The sequence below is a fragment of the Bufo bufo genome, chromosome 4, assembly GCF_905171765.1.
Source record: "Bufo bufo chromosome 4, aBufBuf1.1, whole genome shotgun sequence".
Lineage (NCBI taxonomy): Eukaryota > Metazoa > Chordata > Amphibia > Anura > Bufonidae > Bufo > Bufo bufo.
Window position 1 is genome coordinate 569,514,280 of NC_053392.1, and position 9,558 is coordinate 569,523,837.

The window sequence follows — 9,558 nt, forward strand, 5'->3', positions numbered from 1 at the left end:
TGCAGCTTGAAACAATGGCAAGCCCTGGTGCAGCCTGCCAATTAGCAGTGAAGCTAATGCCATTGTAATATCGACCTTAAAAAGACTTTTGGGTTTTTTCACTAGGACACTGGTAGTAGAAGTGGCGTGTGTGTATATTGTATATTTAGAATGGACATATTTGCTACAGAACATAGGTTGGTTGCTATAGACCATAGGTCTTTTCTCTTCTCCACCTTTGTGGTCTTTCAGGATATACAGGTTTTGGACATAGACTCATGCCCTCTAATGAACTGCACAGCTAATTATCAAATTAGTACCTTGGAAAGAAAAGGTCTTCATTATCCTTTCTTATGTACATGTCAGCACACATAGAATATCTAAGATGAGCAAGTGTTACAGATCTCAAAAAGCAGAGTAGTAACTCTTGAGTTTCTATGTAACCAGTTTCAGACTGTGGTGCCTAGGGCCCACCAGTAAAATTCATTCTGGGAGCCCACTGTAAAGATACCTGCGAATACTAACAGATCACATAGCGGTGGGAGAAACAGCAAGGTGACTGATTATGGGGTCCATGCAGTGACTTCGAGAAGGCAGTTCTCTGGGGAAAGTGGATACAGACTAGTCTGACTCTGTGCACACAAGTCATTATGGCTACCTGCTTTTCATAGTGGTTATCAGGGCTATCTACCATCAACCACTAAACACCAGGGCCCTATTGAGACACTAGACCCACTTACACCCTGCAAGAAAACAAGTTTCTGTCTACCTCATTTCAGTAGACACCAGCCCTACCGAACTCGAACAGGACAACAGTTTCCTCTCAACTAGAAACCTGGTCACCTACCTTCTGTTCTCTTGCTCCACTGTATACCAGGTACCTACATACCTGCCACCTCTTCTTCTTGTAGGTCACTAATCTGCTCAATGGAACAAAGTAACCTATACCTTTCCACTTACTACCTGTCATGAGAAGCCAAACCTATCCTCAGGATAGATCATCAATATCAGGTTGGCCAGGGTCGAACACCTGGCAGCCTTGCTGATCACCTCTTTGAGGAGGCCACAGGATTCTTGCAACTTACCAAGCACAGAGCCATCCATTATGTCTTCGGTATTGCAGCTCAGCTCTATTCACTTCAGTCGGACTGAGCTGCACCTAGGCCACGTGACAATGAACGTGACACCACTTGTAACACCCCAGAGTGGTGTTACCACTTCTGCACCTGGCTACTGTCTTTATTGGTCTAACCTCATGTCATCCTTTGCATTTATTTCAGGTCCTCCACACTGTGCATTTATAATGTTATGTAACTGTTCTTGTAATGCGCCTGGCAGAGCTACAGTTAGATAGAATGGAACCTTCCATTCCATTCTAACCCCCCATCTGGAGAGAGGTGGGCAAGTCCTACTTCCTGCAGGAAGGGTGGGGGCCAGTTAGAGTTAGTCTAGTGCACCCCCTGCTAGGGGAAGGGTGTGCAGGGGCACGTCTCTACTGGATGTGCCCACGCCAGCCAGAGCAGCCAGGAGCCAGGAGGAAAGTTCCCTGGCATAACCTAGAGTCAGAGTTATACAGCCATCCTGTCAGTGCAGCAGAGTCAGATATAGCAGGTTTGAGTTTGCCTGCAATTTTAATGCTTAAGCCTACTGGAACCAAGTTAAAGCCTGAAATCTGTTTTGGAAAAACGTTTACTCAATAAATCTGCCATTGAACTTCATCTCAAGGTCTGGACTCAAGTTATTCTTTTGTCCCTCAATTTTTCCCCATTTATTGCTTCTGGGCCAAAGCCTGGGGTCCAGCGGTATCCACAAAGGAGCACCGTGATACACATAAAGAGAAATTTTAGGCCGCACTATACCACTCGGCATTCCTACACCTGGGACGTGTGGTATAGAGGGACCTAGGGGGAGGCGCCCCTTGCACACTGTCCTAGGAAGATGCTGCAGCACTCACAAAGCGATATGGCCTCTCTGAACAGATGATCGGTGGGGGATGCTAGGCCTAAGACCCTGCAGGTGACATTGATGACCTTTCCTGAGGATAGGCCATCAATATGAAAATCCTGGACAATCCCTGCTGGGGCCATTTCAGGTGAACACCTAAAAGTCTATGATCCAAATGGACGAAGTCAAGGCAGTGTTTGACGGACAGGAAGGTCAGGATTTCAGTCTATGCCAAATATAATAGGGGAGGGAAATGTTTCTCGCATGTGAAAGAGATTTGAACTTTTATCATTATAGTAAAACAGGAAATAGATGCAGGAAATCTAACTTTATATAGATTACAAAGAAACGGTTCATTGTAAGAAAGATAGGAAAAGTTTGTATTGTGAGAAGATTGTAGGACAAGGAGGAATAGATGAATGAGTCACTCTAGCTTCTGTCCTAGAGAATATAGCAAGTGATATATATCATATGTAAGAATCCTCTGCTTGGTTTACTTTGACAGCTGTATATGTAGGAAGTGTGCGCATTACTTGGTACCCGGTGCAGCAGTGCATTGGTGCATGTCCATAGGACCACAGCTAAAGATGCTTTAGGCTACATGCACACGAACGTTGTTTGTTTCCGTGTCCGTTTTTTTTTTTGCGGATAGGATGCGGACCCATTCATTTCAATGGGTCCGCAAAAAATGCATCAGTATGTCCGGTCCGTAGCCCCGCAAAAAAAATAGAACATGTCCTATTCTTGTCCGTTTTAGGCATTGTAACAATGGATCCGCAAAAAAATAAATAAAATGGATGTCATCCTTTTTTATTTTTTTTTTACGGATCTGCAATTTGCAGACCGCAAAACACATATGGTCGTCTGCATTTAGCCTTAGGGAGAGTTCACATCACTGTTATTTTTCCATTCTTCTAAAGAACAGAAAAATAGAGAGAGGAAAAACAGATGCTGTAAGCTACAAGCTGCGGTTTTGTGTCCGGTCAAAAAAAGTTTAAAAAAATGATCCGTCACTAAAACAATGTAAGTCAGTATTTAAATCACCCATTGACTTTCAATATATTTAGTGACGAATCCGTTTTAATTTCACACAACCGCATCCTAACGGTGCAAAATCAAAAAGGATCCGTTAAATTCCAGTATTGAGGTCCTCTGCCGGATCTCAGTACCGGAATTAACAACGCAAGTGTGAAACAGGCCTTTACTCGGCATAGCTTGGATCCCCAGTGCTAAAGCTGGCCATATGGATTACAGAAGTGTCGGTCAAGCCTGCCAATTTCAGGGGGACTGGTCAACCATCTTAATGTGTATGGGGCCTCCCAGAAGAGAAGAATCAGGCTGTTGGATTTCAACATGCCCAACTCGTTTATTTGCAGAGGAGTCTTGCAACGGTGTTCTCCATCCCATTCACAGCATACGTATACTTGGCTGTGCTTGTGCGTAAGGGGGGTTTAGGGGAGATATTTCTCAGCATTAGGGATTGCCATTTCCTATTTGGGTAGCCAACTGGGATTAAGGTATGTTAAAGGGGTTTTCCAGGCTTTTAATATGGATGACCTATCCTCAGGATAGGTCTTTAATATCAGGACGGTGGGGGTCCGACACGCGCTACCCCCGCCGATCAGCTGAATAAAGAGAAGGCATGCACCATGTGCACGTTCCATCTCCTGTCTCTCTTCCTGCTCACCGCTACTATGTCAATAGCAAGCAGGAAGAGAGACAGGAGATGGCACGGGCGCACAGCTGAACAGCGGGGTTGCCGGGTGTTGGACCCCCGCCGATCAGATATTGATGACCTATCCTGAGGTCATCAATATTAAAAAGCCTGGGAAACCCCTTTAATTTGAAGCTCCAATGCAAAATCATTGTAACTTGGCCCCATGTGTTATTTCTAGTGCCGGTGTCTTCTTATGGGGTAGGGGAGCTTGGAGGTGACCGCTTTGTCTGCACCCCCCTATAGTTACTCCATTGTGCACAAAAGAAGCTATAACATCTGCAGCATCTGTATGATCCGTAATGTTACAATATGTGACATGCTCAAGTTTCTGATTCTGTTTACACAGATTTTAAATTCTGGTCCACATTGATAAATGCATTGTTCGTTCCCTGGGGGAAAGGCTCATCAGGCTCTGTGCCCCTCCCCTGCACACTCCCTCCTGCCTCCCTCCCCTGCTCCCCTGACATCCAACCTTCTGTCCACCTAACCCCACCCAAAAAAAAGACAGAGGAGATGATGTAGGGGAGGGAGATCTATGCACAAACCACAAAATACTCAGATTAATAACCCTTTAACCCTCTAACAGCACTGAGGTCAAATATTTAACCTGTCCTCATATGCATTAAATGCTTACGAGACTGCTGTTTTACAAAAAGACCTTTCATATTGTCCCACTGCCCACCCTGGTTCTCTCCAAATACTTTTAGATTTAAATGAATTCATAAGCAAATTAACCAGCAAAAGGCATTTTGCTATTCTGGAAAAACAGGGCAGCCTCCCTAACCCATCTGTGCCTGTATCTATTACTGATCCTCATGTACATGTGCCCTCACAACTTAGGGATAGTTTCTTGGAGACATTTTTTCACTCATTTCTAATCAATTCAAAACATTAAAATCTGACCCTTAAACCAAACTGAATCTGACCTTTCAGTAAAGACAAGCAATACAGTCCTTAAAGGGCTTCTGTCACTCCACTAAACTCATATTTTGTTTTTGTCTCCTTAAAATCCTTATGCTGCGATTTCTCAATATATAGGGCTATTACTCAGTTTGGTTCAGTAGTTATATAAAAAAACTGACTTTGTAAATATGCAAATTACCTCTCTAGCAGCAGGTAGGGCGGCTACAGCCGCATCCTCCATTCATAATGACGCCCCCTCCTCATGTTGATTGACAGGGCCAGCGGACGCGCTCGTTCTCTGCTGGCCCTGTCTGCGTTTTAAATCTCGCGCCGGTCTTCAGTTGGCGCAGGCACACTGAGTGGAGGACCTCGCTTGGCCGCTCCATCCTCAGTGCGCCTGCGCCGGGTGTACATGTGACGTCATCGGCGCAGGCGCACTGAGGATGGAGCGGCCGAGCGCGCGTCCTCCTCTCAGTGCGCCTGCGCCGACTCAAGACAGGTACGGCGCCGGCGCCAGATTTTGAATGCAGACAGGGCCAGCAGAGAACGAGCGCGTCCGCTGGCCCTGTCAATCAACATGAGGAGGGGGCGTCATTATGAATGGAGGATGCGGCTGCTAGCAGCAGGTAGCCGCCCTACCTGCTGCTAGAGAGGTAATTTGCATATTATAAAAGTCAGTTTTTTTAATATAACTACTGAACCAAACTGAGTAATAGCCCTATTTATTGAGAAATCGCAGCATAAGGATTTTAAGGAGCCAAAAAAAAAAAAAAAAAGAGTTTAGTGGAGTGACAGAAGCCCTTTAAAGCGGCTCTGTCACCAGGATCAACCCTATTAAACCAGACATACTGGCTGGTAGGGCTCATCATGCTAATTAAAACTACCTTTCTTTTGTCTGTATGTTAAACGGCTGCAGAGATATCACAGTTTTTATTCATATGCAAATGAGCAATTCGAGCACTCAGAGGCGGGGCTGAATATTCTGAGCACTGCTATGTAACACCCCCTGTGCTCTGCATACGCCCCCCTTCCCTTGACTGACAGGGCTAGTCATCAGGCTGAGGGCAGAGCTGTGTCCTGGCTTATACATATCTACTGTATATATGTGTATTATACACACTATGTACTACAGCTTCACCACACTGGGATCTGCTCAGAAAGCTGATCTACATATTACTGCTTTAGGCCTCTTTCACACGAGCGTGTCCGGATAAGGTCCGGATGCATTGCAGCAAACCCGCGCGAGTAGGTACGCAATTGCAGTCAGTTTTGACTGCGATTGCGTTCCGTTGTTCAGTTTTTATCGTGCGGGTGCAATGCGTTTTGCACGCGCGTGATAAAAAACTGAATGTGGTACCCAGACCCGAACTTCTTCACAGAAGTTCAGGTTTGGGTTCAAGGTTGTGTAGATTGTATTATTTTCCCTTATAACATGGTTATAAAGAAAAATAATAGCATTCTGAATACAGAATGCATAGTACATAGTCTTGATCTGTGAGGAATAGGACCTTTGATGACGTCACTACGCTCGTCACATGGTCCATCACACGATCTTTTACCATGGTGATAAATCATGTGATAGACCATGTGATGAACATGTTATAAGGGAAAATAATAAAGATCGGGTTCCCATCCCGATCGTCTCCTAGCAACCGTGCGTGAAAATCGCACCGCATCCGCACTTGCTTGCGGATGCTTGCGATTTTCACGCAGCCCATTCACTTCTATGGAGCCTGCGTTGCGTGGAAAACGCACAAAGAGGAGGATGCGTGAAAATAACCGCTCATGTGCACAGCCCCATAGAAATGAATGGGTCCGGATTCAGTGCGGGTGCAATGCGTTCAACTCACGCATTGCACCCGCATGGAAAACTCGCCCGTGTGAAAGGGGCCTTATTCACAGGCAGAATGTATGATTATAAGTAAGGATGAGCGAATCCACTTCGGATGTACATTGGAACCGAACCCGAGTGCGGGAAATGGTTTTTTACAGTACAAATTAATTTATGAAGTTATTGCGCGAAGCAGGGCTGGGACAAGGTCCACCACCAAGCAGGGCCTACATTTTGGCGCCCCCGACCCCCCCTCCCCCTTCAGCTCACCTGGGGGAGGGGGGGGGGGGGGGTGCGCCAAAATGTAGGTTCGTCCCATAAGACGCACCTAGGTTTTAGAGGAGGATAATAGGAAACAATATTTTTCATTCCACCTGAGGTCAGACCAGCCATCAGACCCCAGCTCACAGGCACAGCCCCAATGCCTCAGATCAGACCCCCATGTCAGCCATCAGCCCTCCATGTCATATTTCTCCCCGTCCATGGCACAGACAGACTACAGACATTGTCTCCGGCCCATCATGTAACCCCATCCTCACCCATGTCACATTTCTCCCCCTCCATTTGATTGCTCTAACACCTAAAGAAATTATTTTATTTTTTTTAAAACCTGATGTTTCTCCAGATGATCTTATGCTAAAAGTAGTGGTAATAGAGTCTCAAAGGTCTATAGAAGCAGGTACACTATTTTTACAAACCTTTGAGACTCTAATAACACTACTATCAACATCAGGTCATTTAGAGAAACAGCATGTTTTTTTAATTATGTTTTTCCTTTAGGTGTTAAAACATAACTTTCATTTGATTGCTGTAACACCTAAAGGAAAAATCTTTTTAAAAACCTGCTGTGTCTCTAGATGACCTTATGTTGATAGTAGTGTTAATAGAGCCTCAAAGGTCTGTAAAAATAGGGTAACTGCTTCTATAGACCTTTCAGACTCTATTACCACTGCTATCAACATAAGGTCATCTAGAGACACAGCAGGTTTTTAATTTGATTTCCTTTAGGTGTTCAAGCAATCAAATAAGTTATGTTTTAACACCTAAAGGAAAAAGATAATTTAAAAAACTTGCTCTTTCTCTAGGTGACCTTATGTTTATAGTAGTGTTAATAGAGTCTCAAGGGTCTATAAAAGCAGTTACCCTATTTTTACAGACCTTTGAGACTCTATTAACACTACTATCAACATAAGGTCATCTTCTAGAGAAACAGCAGGCTTTAAAAAAAAATCCCTTTAGGTGTTAGAGTAAATTGCAATCAAATGAACGTTATGTGTTTAGATTAGGGTCAGAAGCAGACAAGCAGGGGTTTCTTTAGCCTCTTGGGTATCTTAGTTTTTACATTCATAAAGCTCCACATTGAGCTTCCAGCAGCAGACAGATGCCAGGGCACTTCTGTGGTCACCTCACCTGGGCACATGGTCTTTGCTCAGCAGAGTCCTGCCATACATGCTGGGTAGATGCTAGAATGGATTTGTTAGAAGGAGGTCTGTGACGTCACTGGTCACATGCTCCTTCATGGTCACATGATCCACTGTGAGAACGCAGGCTTCCTGTCTTCAAAGTTCACACCCTCCTGCTGTGTTCAGCTCCAGAGAGAAGGGGGTGTGAAAGGATGGACCAATGGCAGGGCAGCTAGCTGATACTGGCCAATCAGCAGCCTCCTGCTCCTATCTACAAGCGCAGCTTAGAGTGAACACTGGCTGGGGAGGGCGCCCGGCAGCAAGTAAGTGATAAAAAAAAAAGAAAAAGAGGTTCGTTTTTCCGCCCACCCCAGGCTGCGCCCTGAGGCTGGAGCCTCCCCAGCCTCTGTGTCGGCCCGGCCCTGACGCGAAGCCTCGCAAAAGACTTCGCAAAGCAATAACTTCAGCTCATAAGAGCCAATACATTCTAATAGTACAGTATTAGAACGAAGTTTTATTTGAATCGACTTCGGATGTTTCATCCTGATTCGCTCATCCCTAATTATAAGCTAAGGCTACTTTCACACTAGCGTTTTTACTGGATCCAGCGGGATTCAGCAAAAACGCTTCTGTTATTGATAATACAACCATCTACATCCGTTATGAACAGATCCGGTTGTATTATCTTTAACATAGCCATGACGGATCCGTCATGAACTCCATTGAAAGTCAATGGAAGACGGATCGGTTTTCTATTGTGTCAGATAAAACGGATCAGTCCCCATTGACTTGCATTGGGGGCCATACCGGATCCGTCTTGCTCCGCATCCCAGGACAGAAAGCAAACTACAACATGTTGCGGTTTGCTCCCCGGTATGAGAACGGAACGGAATGCATTTTGGAGCATTCTGTTATGTTCAGTAAAGTTTTGTCCACATTGACAATGAACCCTATGACGGATCTCAGTACCGTAAAACTAAAACGCTAGTGTGAAGGTAGCCTTAGAGGTTAAGCAATGTGAAGATCCCAGGTTTGAATCTAAGTAGAGACTGAAGTTTTTTGTCTTCAGATTTTTTTTTTCTTCCACATTTATCCCATAAGAAAAGTCTATGTCCTTATTATATTGAGAATAATGTTTTTTTAGAAAGCTAATAAATATCACTGGTTTCTTCATAATCATGTATTGTGTTTATGAATAAAGCAGTAACAGGTTTCAGAAAAAAAAACCACTATTCTCAATATAGTAAGGCCTTATTATTATTATTATTATTATTATTATAATAATAATATAATTACATATTATTTATTATAGTATAGCCTTTTAATATGGTTTTAACCTCTTAAAGGGAACCTGTCACCAGTTTTATGGTGTCCTAACTAAGGGCAACATAAATAAGTGACTGATTCTCTTAGCACAATGCTGGGTCACTTTCTTTAATTGACCAAGTCAATCTGCCAACATCTTGTATTGAAAAGCTCCAGCTGATAATGATGAGTCATGAATATTCATGAGCTCCTGACTCTCCCCGCCCACCTGCTGCTGAATGACAGTTTGTTTCCATATGAACCAGTAGCAGGTGGGCAGGGGAGTGGCTATAGCTCTGAATTAAATATACACTGGACTCAATGACATCACGCCGGACTCGAATCAGCTCATTAGCATGCGGCATGCGGCCTCTTGTGTGTATATTATGAGATAACCATCTGTCACACCAGTAAGTGAATACATCTAAGGTACTTTTTAGTAGTTAATAATTGTATATAATTAGTTAGATTATAAT